The sequence below is a fragment of the Camelus dromedarius genome, chromosome 21 (assembly GCF_036321535.1).
Source record: "Camelus dromedarius isolate mCamDro1 chromosome 21, mCamDro1.pat, whole genome shotgun sequence".
NCBI lineage: Eukaryota > Metazoa > Chordata > Mammalia > Artiodactyla > Camelidae > Camelus > Camelus dromedarius.
The window spans coordinates 37,946,570-37,960,478 of record NC_087456.1 but is presented as its reverse complement, the minus strand read 5'-3'; the positions used below and the strand labels follow the sequence as shown (position 1 = coordinate 37,960,478).

Genomic DNA, 13,909 nt, shown 5'->3' with positions numbered 1-13,909 from the left:
GTGACCGGACAGGACTGCACAGCTCCTGCTCCGGGTCTAGAATAAAGAGCAAGACGGTGGAGCGGGGGGGACAGGAGCCCTTGGGACCTGAAGGTCTGGAGGACAGGGAGGGTTTCATTTGCCTGGAGTCGTACAGCAGTGGTCAGCCCAGCCTCGGTCTCAGTTACCCCTGGCCGAGCTAGCGTCATGGCTGCCCATTCCGACTGGGGTATTTGTGCATGCACATGTGCATTCCCCGGGCCCGCCTCTCCCATCGGTGCTCCCAGCCCCTCATTTCAGTGTTGTGGATGACTCAGGCTGAGTGCCCAGGCCCACTTGCAGGGAGCACTTTTGGGGTGCAGGGAGAGGGCTCCCCAGCCTCTCTTCTGCCAAGCCCTCTCCCAGGCCGTCTATAGTCCTAGGAAGACTGGACCCTACCCCAGGCTCAAACTGCCAGCCAAGCCCCAGCAGGCCACGGTGGGGAGCCAGGGTGGGCAGGACACGGTGGGAGCTGCCCTCAGGGCCTCAGAACGGTCCAAGCAGCCCTTTCCTCAGTACTCCCCCGCCCCTCGTAGTCACCTCCCGCCCTGTCACCCAGAGCCCCCTCCTCACCAGCACACAACAAGCCACACTCCCTCGTCCCTTCCTGGCCCTTAGTCACCCCTGCTGCTCGGATTGGGAAAATGTGCCCTATCCTCTCCTGGTCTGGTCCGACGGAGGCCCCAGGGTCACCCCCCCGGCACCATCCTTCCCTGTGCTGTCCTTCCAGCACACCTGCAGCCAGACCAGTAGGAGGAAACCAGAGACCCATCTTCTGGTCCTTGCCCTCTGAGCACGTGCCCCTTTCTTCTGGAGAGACGGTGCCAGACGCGAGAGCAAGTCTAGCACCCACCCCAGGACCGCGGCTTCGCTTCTTGGAGCCCCAGGTCCTGCTCTGGGAACAAGGGCAGGACTGTCCTCTGTCACGAGGGCTGAGAGGGACACGGGAAGACAGTGTGGACCTGCAGCAGGGCTCCCGCGTCACTGATGGCTCCTGGGCACTTGATCAGCTGTAGGTTTAGCGGCAGATGAAAGGAATGATCCCACGATGGAAAACAGAACAGACGCCTTGTGAAACGGGGTGCGTCTCGTCTAGCAGGGCCACTGTCCAGGGGCTCTCCTCCAGGCTTGTCTCGGACTGTCCTCGCCCGGACAACCAGGCCCCTCGGCCTCAACCCCCTCCTCTCATTGGCTGGCTCACACGTGTGTCTTCAGCCCGGACGCCTCCTCTGAGGCCCGCTTTTACCCACCTGCACATCCAGCAGCTCCACTCCGATGCTCAGAGGTGACCCACCCCAGGACAGACTCCAGGGTTTTCTGTCCCGGGAAGTGAGGTCCCACCTGGCCAGCAGCTCACAAGTGACTGTTGGCGCCCCCTCCCCCGCTCCCTCCATGTCCCATCTGATACAAGCTGTCACCCCTCACATCCCCAGTTCCCTGGTCCAGCTGTTGTCACCTCTCTCCCAGATTGTGCAGAAGCCATTCACTCGGCCTGGTTAATTTCTGTGCAGCCTTCAAGTCTCAGTTCAGGTGCCCCTTCCTCCAGAAAGCCATCCTTCATCTTGCTGAGAAGCCCGGCTGGTGCTCATCCACGCCAACCAGCCCTCCTTCACAGTTCTGATTGCAGCAGACCTGATGTGTGTGTGTTTGGGTTGTATGATCAGCGTCGGGTCCTTGAGTGGACTGCACACCCCACGAGGGCACCTATAACCCAGCTGCCAGGCCTTCCAGGCCAGGACTAGAGGAAGGGGCCCACAGAGGAGGCCTGGAAAGGCCCTGGGGGAGTGGCGACCGGGTCACGTGACGTTGTGCACCTGGAGCAGCTCCGCCCCCGCCCGGCCTCCAGTGCCATCTCTGCTCCCCATCCAGAAGCTAAGGCCAGTGTTTGGTGGGCTTGGCGTCTCTGCACAGGTCCTGGTCTCTTTGTGACCCCATGTGAGGTGAGGCACCACCGAGAGCCCAGAACTGGGCTAGACACCACGGTGCAGACCCCACCTTGTGGAGCTTATGCTGAAGGGAGTGGGCTGGTGCAGTGCTGAACTCGTGTCCACAGGGGCAGAGGGGGCGTCGGGCTGCGAGGGGACCAGGACAGTGACAGTGGGAGTGCGCAGTGGGCTGGGGGCGCGGATGGCTGGACAGTTCAGGACAGCTGGCACTGGGGAAGGGGCAGGGAAGCTGTGGTGGGGAGCAGACGGGGCCAGTCTGGGAAGGGCCTTGATGGCCAGAGGGTGGCATTTTGTTTGAGTGCAGCTGGGTAGGGTGACACCCAAGGTCTCACGGTGACGACAAGGAGACGTCAGGCAGTGCCTGCAAAGAGACAGGGAGACCCACGCCATCGGGGAGGTGCCCATCGTCCATGGGCTGAGCCGGGGACTTACCTGCAGGGCTGGCTTAGGAGGAACTCCAAAGGCTGGGGCGGGTACTGGGAGGTGGCGGGGTGCGCATCACCAGGCAGCCGGGGTTGTAGGCACCGTGTGTCCTTGGGTTTCTGAAGGGAACCAGCTATGAACGTTCCTTCAGAGGAAGAACTGGGAAGTCAAGCATTTAGTTAGTCCACGGCACACCATTAACCCAGCACCGAGATTCCAGGTCTCACTCTGGAGCCGTAGTTTTGCCACGGAAGGGGTGGTTCTCACCCTGGGCAACGCAAAGAATGGCGGGTGCTGACCCCCACCAGGCTGACAGACAGAGAGCCTGAGGACCCCCTGCCCCACGGCTGCAGCCAGCTGCCTCCTGGTTTCCCCGGGTTCCTGCTGTCCCATCGCAGGTGGGCTCCTGTCACCTTGCACTCAGTCCACTGTCATCAAGGTCACAGAAAGCGGGGAGGCGGTTCATCTGGGACAGTGTCCCGCTGAAACCAGACAGCAGCCACTGAAGGAGAAGAGGGAGGGGGGCTATGGGTGGCTGTGTAGGGGTCCCGGGAGAGCAGTGCAGGTGGAGGGTGGGCCCCAATGAGTGCACGGCCCCAGGGTTCCTCCTGAGCCACCACCACACCAAGACACAGGCCCTTCTCCCCAGCAAGCCTGGCTTCTGAACCATGAGCTGAGGCGCCCCTGCTGCAGGGGCGCCCCCACTGCAGGGCTGCAGGGCGAGGGGCAGGAGCCATCTCCCCAGACGCACCCCCTCTGACATCTGCTGCCCCTACTCAGCTGAGGGAACCACTCTCCCTGCTAACGCGTCGGCTGTGATGGGCACCACTTCACCCTGATTTTCCACTTCTGTAAAATGGGTAGAATATGTGACTAGAAACTGACACCTGAAGCCTTTGAGGAAGAGCACAGAGATGGTTCAGGCATTTCACAGCTTCGCAGACCTGAGGTGGAGGGAGGGGCGTGGGAGGCAGTGACTGACTCTGGTCCCAGACTGTTGGACTCAGGCTGGTCCCTGCTCACACGACTTAGTGTCCTACAGGCCGGGACCTGAATCCTGGCTCTGGCACTAGTCTGCTGGGTGAGCTTGGGTAAATCATTTGCAGGTTTGAGCCTCAGTTTTCTCAGCTGTGAGATGACACAACCATGCATTTCGTAAGGTAGCTGTAAGGATGAGGTAGGACCCAGGGGCCACACCCTGTCCAGCTTATGGTTGGGAACGAGGGACCCAGTGTTGACCAGCAAGGCTATGGCAGAGGGGTGTAGGGTGCAGCCTCAGAACTCAAATCCCGTGTCTTCTACCCCCGAGCTGTGTGACCCTGGGCAGATTACTTTACCTCTCTCTGCCTCAGATTTCTTGTCTGTGAAATGGGAATAAGGCTGATCCTCTCCCTGGGGTTTTGTAAGTAACTGAATTCACACAAACACTTAGAGTAGTGCCTGGCATGGGGAAAGCACTCAGTGTGTGTCTCCTGTTGTCATCGTCACCACTGTCACCCACATCTCGGTACCAGAACCTCCTGAGCTCCAAGCACTGGCCTCACCCAGCGTGTGTCCGAGGACCTGGGCCAGCTGACCAGCCAGGGGCCTCGTAGCAGAGCTGTCTTGGTGCCCTGACTCTTTCCAGGAGAAACTGAGACGGCCCCTTGGGTGAGATGCTCAGCTGGAGCAGACCTCCCCACCACGCGGGTGGTCCTGCCAGCTCCACTTGGTGGCTCAATGGAGGCGGCCCCTGGGGCTTGCCGGCAGCCCTGTCTCTTCTGGGGGAGCCAGAAGAGGAGGGAGCCAGCATATTCCCCAACCTGAGGGCCCCTCCCTCTGCCCCTCAAGCCCTGTTGCGGGTCTGGCTCACTTGTCTGCTGCATTCTTTCCTTTTGACAATTTCTTTATCCAAAACCCCCGTTTAAAGATGGCCAGATGCGTCTGGAGCGCAGGTGTAGATGCAGTTCAGGTTTCCCGCAGGACCACTCTTCAGCCCCCACGTTAACCCCTCTTCTGAGGGGTCAGCAGGCCCCTCAGTCTTGTGTACGCCGCCCTGCACTCCATGCCCCACTGCACACAAACTGCCCAGCACGGAGCAGGGCACTCAGTGAACAACAGCTGCTTTGTGTCTCCTCTGCAAAACAGAGATAAAGATGCCAACCCCAACCGACACGCAGGACCCGGACGCTGCTCCCAGCTTTTCACGCGTTTTTTTCACTCATGCAGTCTCCACAATGATCGTAGGAGGTGGAAACCATTTTTGTTCCCATTTTACAGGGGAGTCACAGAAAGGTGACTCCTCCCTCTCCCCTCACTTGGCTGAGGCTGGACTGGGGCAGGGTCTCTGACAAGGCTGCCTGGGCCACTTATCCAGGGGGCCAGCCATGGGGGTGTCAGGCCCTGGGCTGGGGAGGAGGTGGCGGCCTTCATGAAGGCCCAGATCAGTCAGAAGGGAAGACATCGAACACAGCGGAAGCCAACCTAGAGGGACCGAGAAGTTCCCCTCCCTGTTGGGCCTCCCACCTGACCTGCAGGGTGGGCTTTGAACCAGAGGTCTGGGGCAGCAGGGGGTCTCTGTGGAGGAGACACCCGAGAGTCCAAGAGTCGCTCTCATTGGAGGGAGAGGAGTGGACATGAACTTAACTGGAGGCGACTTTTGGGGAGATGCTGGTGCTGGCACCCAGCGGCAAAGAGGGACAAAGCAGAGAACCTGTGCTGGGCTGGCACCAGAGGCCAGGCCTGGGGCAGGGGGAGGGAAGGAGGGGGGAGTCCATTCATCCCAGAGGCGGAGAGGGAAGTTGGGGTTTGCTAAGTGCGGTGGGGCTGAGGGCAAGGAGAGGAGATGTACTTCGTACCCGAGAGAAGGCCGAGTAGAGGGATGTGTCCATCTGTTTGTTCCTTCCTTACCGAAAGGAGCTGACACCGAGCTCCAGGAGAGGCACCTCACCAGTCTCTGCACCTCCATCAGCCTCACAGGAACTCTGCCTTAAAATTAAAATCCCTGTGCTGTGGGTGAGAAACCTGGGCTTACAGAGGTCACACAGCGTGCAGGTGGCAGTGCCAGGACACGAGGACTCTGAGTCTCAGAACCGCCAAGATTTACTGCGAGCCTGCTTGGTGTCGGTGGCCAGAGGGCAGAGGGTCCATCCCACCTGGAGCACATGGTCCGGGGAGGGGGGAGTTGAGAGCAAGAAATGACAGAGGTGACAGTGCTGCAGAGGAGAAGCACGGTGCACAGGCAGGAGGTATCGGGGGACAAGACTGGCAGGATGAGGGGCTGGCAGGGTGGTGGTGTGGGCGAGAGGACAGAGTCCTCCAGTGAGGGGACAGCGTGTGCAGACGTTTTGTGCAGGAACCAGCACAGCCCTTTCAGCACCTGCGAGGCGATCAGTGCAGTTAGAGCACAGGAGGTGAGTGAGGCAGAGCCAGGTGAAGCTGGAGGCTGGGTGGGGGCCACATCTGGTGACAGAGGAACCTGCAGGGAGGCAGGGTGGGAGGGCAACGGGGTAGGGGCGGGCGGCAAGCAGCCCCTGGGAAGGAAGGCGCAGCTACAGTTACGCACCCGTGCATGTGGGCGAGGGGAGGGTCAGCCTCTGGGGTCACGAGACCCAGTGCCACGCCTAACTGGCATCAACAGGAGAACCTGGGAAGCTTTGGGGGCTTTCGGTGCCACATGGAGTGAAAAACTGTCCCTTCCTTGACTTCCTGCCTCTTGGGACTTTTAAAAGGCTCAAGTGAAATCAAGGCTGTAAGCTGTTGTTACTTGCCCCCCACCCCAGGGTGTCCTCTGGTGCCTGAGCGGCTCTCAGCTGCCTCTTCTCAAGGCACCACAAGGCTCCCACCTCCCCATCTTGACCCAGGCCCTGCCAGGGCCCAGGTGAGCTGACCCTTCAGAATCCCACCCCTCAGGAGGGGAGGGGCACGCTGGGGGGAGCAGAAACCTCACACACAGGGATTCTCAGAAGGAGCAGACAGCCCTGCACAAGGGCTTTGTTTTCTGTAATTAGACCGCTGTACTGGAGGCAGCTCTGAGTAAGGCGTGGGGAGCTTTGATCGTCTTACCAGCAGTTAGGAGGGCCATTTCGACCACCCCTCTGCCTCGAAGCCACCTCGTATTCCAACCATTCAGCCACTAGCCTCTCCGGCATGCAGGATGGTGTCCCGGGACCTTGAGCATCAGGAAATTCAAAGTCTGACCTGAGTCCAGCCTGCTGAACTTTCAGCCCCTTCCTTCTTCCTCCTGGCAAGGGACGCTTTTGTGGGATTCCCTTCTCCAGGGAGAAACAGAAGAGGGACAGCCAGGTGACAGGGCCCCCTCACTGAGGGTGCCACTGTGGAGGTGTGGGAGGGAACCTCTGCTGAACAGCTGACCTTGCGCCCTTGACCCTCCAGTGCCCCTTTCCGTCTGAGGAATGCTGAGCATCAGCAGGACTGACCAGAGGGTCTTGGGCATCAGTCCTGTCCCCCCCGACCCCCTCCTACCCGTGTGCAGCCCTGCCAGACCCGCGGGTGGCAGACTGGAAATGCCCGCATCAGCCTTTCCTGCGCCGGGTCCTGATGGCTGCCTTCTCCAGACAGGCTCCGGCCGGCCCCGCGGGGGGCGGCGGTGCCGCAGCGCTGCGGGGACCCAGCTCTGGAGACACGCAGTGGCGGCTGGGGTCACAGGGAGGAGGCAGAGGAGAGGGGTTTGCAGGTACCCGGAATCCCCGGGGTTCCTCGACTCCAGGAGATGAGGAGCCCTGGGAAGCCTGAGTGAGCTCAGCACACAGAATTTGAGGAGTGGCATTTCTCGGGTCGAACCCCCAACCTGATTCATGATTCTGAGTTTGCAGAGCAGGGGAAAGCAGGGAGCAGCTGCCGGGGGAGGCGGGGAGGCGAGCGGGTGAGGCCAGGCATGCGAGGGGCAAGGTCAGGATAGGGGGCCGGCCTGACACCAGCAGAAGTTCCACGGGGCTGAACTGGGGTCCTGAGGTCTGGGCGGTGGGTGCCGAGGATCGAGAATGGGGTTCAAGTCCTCCCCGCCCCTCCCGCCCGGAGAGTGTAGGGAGTACCTGCGCCGGGGCTGGGGGGTGGGGGGTGGAGGGCGGGCGGCGGCCCAGGCCTGGCCCTCCCCGAGAGGGAGAGGCGGAGTGGTCCCCACGGCAGAAGCCCCACGGCAGAAGCCCCGCGGCGGGCTCCCAGATGGGTCCGGTCCGGTGCCCTAGACACTTGCTCCTCCCCCGCAGGGCCCTCGGCCGGCTTTGTCTCTTGCCCGAGACGCGGGAGGAGGGCCCGGGGCACCAGCCCCCGACGGGTGCAGGGCGGCTGCAGTCGGGGCTCTCGGGCCGACGCCCCCCGCCTCCCCCACCCATTTTGTCTCGGTCCTCTTCTTCGCCCTCCCTTTTCTTTTCCTCCTCGACTCAGGGAAACCTTCATCCCTATCCCCTGAAGCGAATCGGCTCCCTCCCACCCGCGAGCGGGTTCCCGACCGCGGGGAGGCCCCCGCCCCGCCGTCCTTCCCAGCCAATCCCGGCGCCCGAGAGGATCGGAAAGCCCGTGGGCGGCGTGTGCGGTGGGAGTGTCGCAGGGGGGCGCACAGCGGGCGGGGGCGCCTCCGCAGCCTCCGGGGGCGGGCGGCCGGCCCCGCCCACCCCAAACTTATCCGGGGGCGCGCGGGTCGGACCCCTTCCCTGCCCACGTTTCTGGCACCCGCCTCCCCGCCCGGTCGCGGCCGCGGCCGCAGAGGGGGCGGCGCACGGGCCGCCTCCGGCGGCTGGCTCGCGGGGGCGGGGGCTTGCGTCGGGCCGGCGGGGGTCGCCCTCCGAGGGCCGGCCCGCGCCGCGTGCAGGCGGATGTGAGGAGCATCTCAATTGGCGGGCGGGGGAGCGGGGCAGGTGTTACTACTGCAGCGCGAGAGGGAGCCGGCGGGCGGAGCAGAGCCGCAGCGGCCGGGTGGCGGGGAAGGGCGGAGAGGGGCCTGGACTCCCGGACCGCGGCCGCCCCGCGCGCCGCCATCGCCACGAGCTCAGGCCCACCGCTCCCGGAGCGTCCCCGGGTAAGAGGAGCCCGGCGGGGCATCTGAGAGCGCGGCCGAGGGTCGGGGGCGCGGGCGGATGCGGGCGCCCACCTGGGACGCTCGGACTCGGCTCGGCGCTCACCGCGGTAAACCAAGTGTAGGACGGAGCCCGCGGCGGGGAACTGGGCTCCGGAAGTCCCTGAAGGTCCCGGGGGCGGTGTCCCGAATGATCCCCTCGTCCTCGCTGAGAGCCGTGGGAAGGGGCGCCGCGGAAGGTGGATGGGGCGGGTGTGCAGTGAAGAGTGGCTGCGGGCGCGGGACCCCAGCCGCGCCCGCCGCAGTGAGGACGCGGGCAGGCTCGGGAGACCCCTGGCGCAGAGCCGGGAGCGCCGGGGACCGGGCAGTGCGCGGAGCCCAGTTCCTTTCCGCGCCCCCGGCCCTGCCGCGCCGTCCGGGTCTGGGACGGGCGGCGGCATCTTCCGCCCCTTCCTCTCCCCGAAACTTTTTCATACTCAGCAAGCGCCGCGTCTCGGTTCGTGGACACAAGGTCCCAAGAATCCTGGCGAGGGATGGAGCTTGGAAAGACCGGGGTTGGGGTGGGAAAGGGGCAGCAGGGCAGTGGGTGCGCATGCTCCGCTCGTTTTGCTGTGTGACCTTGTACGAGCTGCTGCACATCTCTGAACCTCAGGGTGATAGGGTGCGTAGTGCCCCAGCTGGGGCAGGGTGGTGGGTGAGCACCTGCCCGGGCCTGGGCACTGAGGATGCGCCGCCCTAGTTTGCCCGCCTCTCTGCGGGAGCTGGGGGCTCACTTCCTGGGGAGGCGGGTGGCAGCGTGGAGCTGGTTTCCCAGCGTGCCAGAAGTCAGGAAGCTTCCATTCTGACCCCACCTATGACCTTGGACAACTCACTTATCCCTCTGGGCCTCAGTATTTTCACCTGGAAAACGGGGGTATCTGCTGCCACCCCCACCCCACCCCTACCTGCAGGTGAAGTGCCCTGGAGGGAAGGGGGTGCAGCTCCATCAGTCCATCCCATCTGTGACCCAGCATCTGGGGGAGCTGGCTCCCTCCCCCCACAGAGGCACTCTTTCCACTCTCAGAATCTCCACACCACACACCTGTGCAGGGACAGAGCCTTCCCTGGAGAAAGGTTCCCAGTGCTGGACAGGAGGCCTGTGGTAAAAGGAAGATGTCAAGGCCCCCCCCCCCCCAAGGTCATGCTTGTCTCTGGACTGATGAGGACGCTCTGAAGGTCTGCACATTGTGGCCCCTGGCACCCCGCTGGGCACTGGGGGGGGGGGCCCTTCCCATAGGAGAATTAACTTGACTCCTTATTGGGGTGACCCTGGCTCCATTCCAGCAGAGATGAACGGTACCATCTCATTGGGCCTCAGGGTGCTGTGGCAAAGTCCTGGTTTAGGATAGGAGCCCCAGGTTTAATTTTAGGCCTTACCTCCCATTCGTGTGACCTTGGGCAAGCCCCTTTCTTGCTTCCTCGCCTGTACGTGGGAGGGATTGAACTAGGTGACTGCCCAGGAGCCCCCCAGCCTGAAGTCCTGCGGCTGCAGTTCTGGGCTGGTGTCTGATAGTGAGACGTGGGCCCAGTGGGGCAGGGGGCCTCGGGAATTCCCCAGAGTGGGGATGACCTGAGACAGGACTCTGTGAGTGGGCGGTGCATCCGCAGGAGCCCCTGGTGTTACTAGTTATTGGCTGTGTGACCTTGAGCAAGTCACTTTACGTCTTTGAGCTTCAGTTAGTTGTCAGAACAAAATGATAATAGCTGTGGTGTTTTAGGATGGCTGTGAGAAGTGAATGAGAAGCATGCTTAGTACAGGGTGGAGCCTCCCAGCCCCTAGCTAGCATGAGGCAGCTACTGCTGACAAGGAGAAGGGAGGCCTTTGCCTCTCTGCCAGCAGGGGGGCAGGAGTGGGCTGGGGAGGGGGGGACACTTCAAGGTGCTCTCCCTGCAGTTTCCAGGGCTCCTGCAGAAGGGCACGGCAGCACTGCAACCCCCGCCCCCTCGCTGCCTCTCTGTCTGTCTCTGTCTCTGTCTCATTCTCTCTTGGACCATCAGAGTCATTCTGCAGCAGAAACTTCATGGGAAGAAACTGCTGGACTTTCCTCTCATCTCCCATCTGTTTTCCTCTGGTTCCCTTGTCCCACTTTCTGCCATACGTCTGGTCCCTTCTGTGGTTACAGGGTGGGGCTGCATTCCATCCACTCCCCGAGCCTTCCAGGAATAAGCCAACTGCAGCCAAGAGCGGGTGAGGCTGGACCCCGGGAGGGAACAGGTAGAGCACCTCTGCACCCAGGACCCCAGGACGCCAGTGTGGGCCATACAGGTGCCCTGGGGGGCTGGGTTGTGGGGTGGTGGGGCCAGGATTGGCTTACCCTAGACTTGCTGTGCAACCTTAGGCAAGTCACACCCCCTGGGCCCCTGTTTTCCCAACTGCAAAGGAAAAGGTTGGTTTGGATGATTCTCAGGGCCTCCTGACCCTTCGTGCCGGAGTGGCAAAGAAATGGCCCTGCTAGCTCTGCTTTTGCTGAGGCTGGGAGGGTGTGCAGTGGGTGGGAGGTTCTGAGAGTCACACAGTCGCCGCCCCTTGGTCACAGTCCTGTGACATCCTGGGGAGAGGGGAGTACATCTCCTCAGAGTGCTGATGGTTAAGAGCAAAGGCTTTGTGGAAAGACACATCCAGAGTCCCATCTTGAGTCTTTCCTTATTAGCTGTGTGAATTTGGGCAAATTACTTAACCTCTCTGAGCCTCAGTTATGTCACCTGTAAAATGGGAACAATGTTACCTACTTCTTAGGGTTCTTCTGAAGATTACGTGGGAACGATTTATATAAAACCCTGGGATGTGGGGAATTCTTTGTTTGAACTGAGTGCTGCATGAGAAACGGGCTTTCTGAGGTTCTGTGTGAACAGGGGCTCAGCATAGAGGAAGTGCAGGCACAGAGCCCACCGTCCTGCAGTGTCACCACCACAGGCTTCTGAGAAAGCCCTGCCTGCCTCGTCCTCTTCTCATTGTGCTCTGCTGCCTGTGGCCTCTGGAGCTGGACGCACTGGGCCTTGTCACAGGCCTTGGGGGTGAGTCTGCAGAGAGAATCATGGAGCTGACAGCAGGCCCCTAGTGACGAGGGTACAAAGTGGAGCCTGACAGCCTGCATTCAAGGTTAGTCTTGAGAAAAGGGCTGGAAAATAAGGTCTTGGAGAAAAGGCATCACTGCCCACAGGTTTGTTGAGTGAGTGGAACTACCGCATGGGGCACCAGAAGGGGCCTTTGGCATCATCTCATCCTGTCTCTTATTCTGGTGATGGGGAAATTGGGCTCAGAGAGGGAGAGTGCCTTGCCCAGTGTCACACAGCATGTGGGCATCAGAGATGAGGCTGCATCTGCCCTGTGGACCCTCAGCCCAGCGCCCTCCCCACTCTCCCCAGTAGCACCAAGTGGTTATTTTTCATCTCTCCTAAAATCAGAGCACAAAGTGAAGGGCCTTGATTGCAGCGAGAGGACGTGAGGTCATCAGATCTGACATGCTGAGGTTGCAGATGAGGACACTGAGGCCCAAGAGGATGGAAGGGTTGGCATAAGGTTGCCCAGAGCCAGAGCCTTGCACGCCAGGCCAGGGCTGTGCCTGAGGTTCCGGCTGCCGCCCTGCTTCTCGGGCCGGACCAGCCACACAGCAGCAGCACTGCCAAAATGCAGGTATGCGGACCCGATGGGAGAATGGGCAGAAGGGCAGAGGCGTTGCTTCCAAGACCCAGATTTTCTCTCTGGCTCTGTCATTTGGCCTGTCTCTGCTGGCCCATGCCTGGAGCTGTTCTGTGTCAGCCTGCCTTGCTCAGCGAGAGAGGAGACCATAGCCAGCCCTCTGGCCTCAGTCCCATCGGTGACAGGGACGCTGAGTGGAAGAAAGCTGATACTTGCCCAGTGGCAAAGGAAGGGAAATAGTCTGATTTGGGATGAGAATGAGGGGAGTGATTCTGAGGAGGGAGGGCACCCGTTGTGTATGGGAGAACTCCCCCGGCCCCCCAGCCTAACCCCCGGTACATTTCCCCACTGTCTGGGGCTGGCATCGCCCCGGCTCCCAGCTCACTGGAGAAGGGGGACTTCTGTGGGGAGACCTCGGAGCAGACTCACCTCCTTATCTACCCCGAGCCCGGGGAGGACGTGGAAAAGTCCTTGCCAGGTCAAGAGAGGCTGTGAATGATTTTTTCCTGCCTTTGTTCTGTTATCTTTCCATTTTCCTTCTCTGCATCCTGGACTTGGGGGGTGGGCGGGGTGAGAGCCCACAGCCTCTCAGCTGAAATGCAGCTCGAACCTGAGGCAGCTGCTGGCTGCTTTAATGGCTTCTGTGGTAGCAGTGTCCTCACGATTTGACAAAGGGAGCTTTGGAAGCAGGGGCCTCTTCGGCATTGGGGTGGCAGGGCTGGCGGGAGGCAGAGGAAGGATTTCTTGGCGCGGGCATCACACCTCTGGGTGAGTCCGCCAGGTGGGAGACTGTGGGTGGGTCCACCAAGCCCGGCCTCCAGGGAGCACGTTCAATGTTACCTGCCCTAGAGAGGCCCCAGTGTAATTCTTGGAGGTCAGGGCCGCTGCCACAGACAAACCCTGGTCCCCTGGCCCCCAACTACTCACAGGGCTGGCCCTTCATGGAGACCAGACAGCCACGGTGGACAGCCACCGTGGACCTGGGGCAGCTGGGCCATTGACTGAGGGGGGGGTCCTGGCCTGGGCCCCGCCCAGCCAGCCCTGTGGCAATGATCAGCCACCTGGCAGGAGGGTGTCTCAGAGCTGCTGCTCTCAGGGGTGGTTGGGGCTGCCGGCCCTGGGCCTCCTTTCAGCCTGCTTCCCACTGCTTGGCCAGGCTGGGACTTGAGGGCAGCCTGAAGCCTGTGCCCCATGGCCCCCACACATGCCCCTGGGGGAGAGCACAGCCCAGCTCCCCGCCCCGTGGTGAGTGGACTCCCTGAACTGGACGCACCTGGCCCTGGCCCATCCCTGGTGGGACCTGGGTGTGTGCTCCTTGCACCTCATCAGAGCTCAGCACTGCAGCCCAGGGATTAGGAGCGCAACGCCAGGGCCAGGTGCCTGCAGGGTTTTGGATAAGAAACACTTGGCACCTCGGTTTCCTCACCTTTAAAATGGAAGTAAAATAGTTTGTATGCCATGGGGTTGATACGAGGGTTTACTGTAGTGATATTTTTAGGAAGCTTTAAAAATACAAAGTGCTGTAAAGATTGAGCTGTTGGTAGGGAGTTTCATAACCCTGAAAGAGACGCTTCGTAGGTAAAGAAACAGCACAGGAGCCGGGAGGGGGGATGGCAAGGGTGTGACTGGGTTTGATCAGAACAACTGGAACCCAGTGATTTCAGTGTAAAGCCCATGCTCCCCCGCCCAGCTGTCCCCGCAAACTGTGTCTGGATGGAGGCGTCTCACCTGCCTGACGGTCTGCAATGCCGGCCTCCTCCCGCCTCGGCTCTGGTGCGGAGGCTTCTGGGCCGAGGCTCTGGCCTGTTGAGCTTTCTGCAAACAGCACCA

The 13,909-nt window shown here is 61.4% G+C and overlaps 1 protein-coding gene across 2 annotated transcripts in view; it reads left to right on the top strand.

Moving 5' to 3' along the window:
- The window catches only part of SYT2 (synaptotagmin 2), a 74,727-nt gene that overhangs the window by 36,533 nt on the left and 24,285 nt on the right, over positions 1–13,909 (top strand). The window contains exon 1 of one of the 2 annotated variants that reach the window (XM_031438290.2): positions 8,312–8,403. The exons of the other annotated variant lie outside the window; for it this stretch is intronic. The gene's annotated coding sequence lies outside the window, so the exon portion shown is untranslated. Of the gene's footprint in view, positions 1–8,311; positions 8,404–13,909 lie in introns of those variants that run through there. 2 annotated transcript variants of the gene reach the window in all.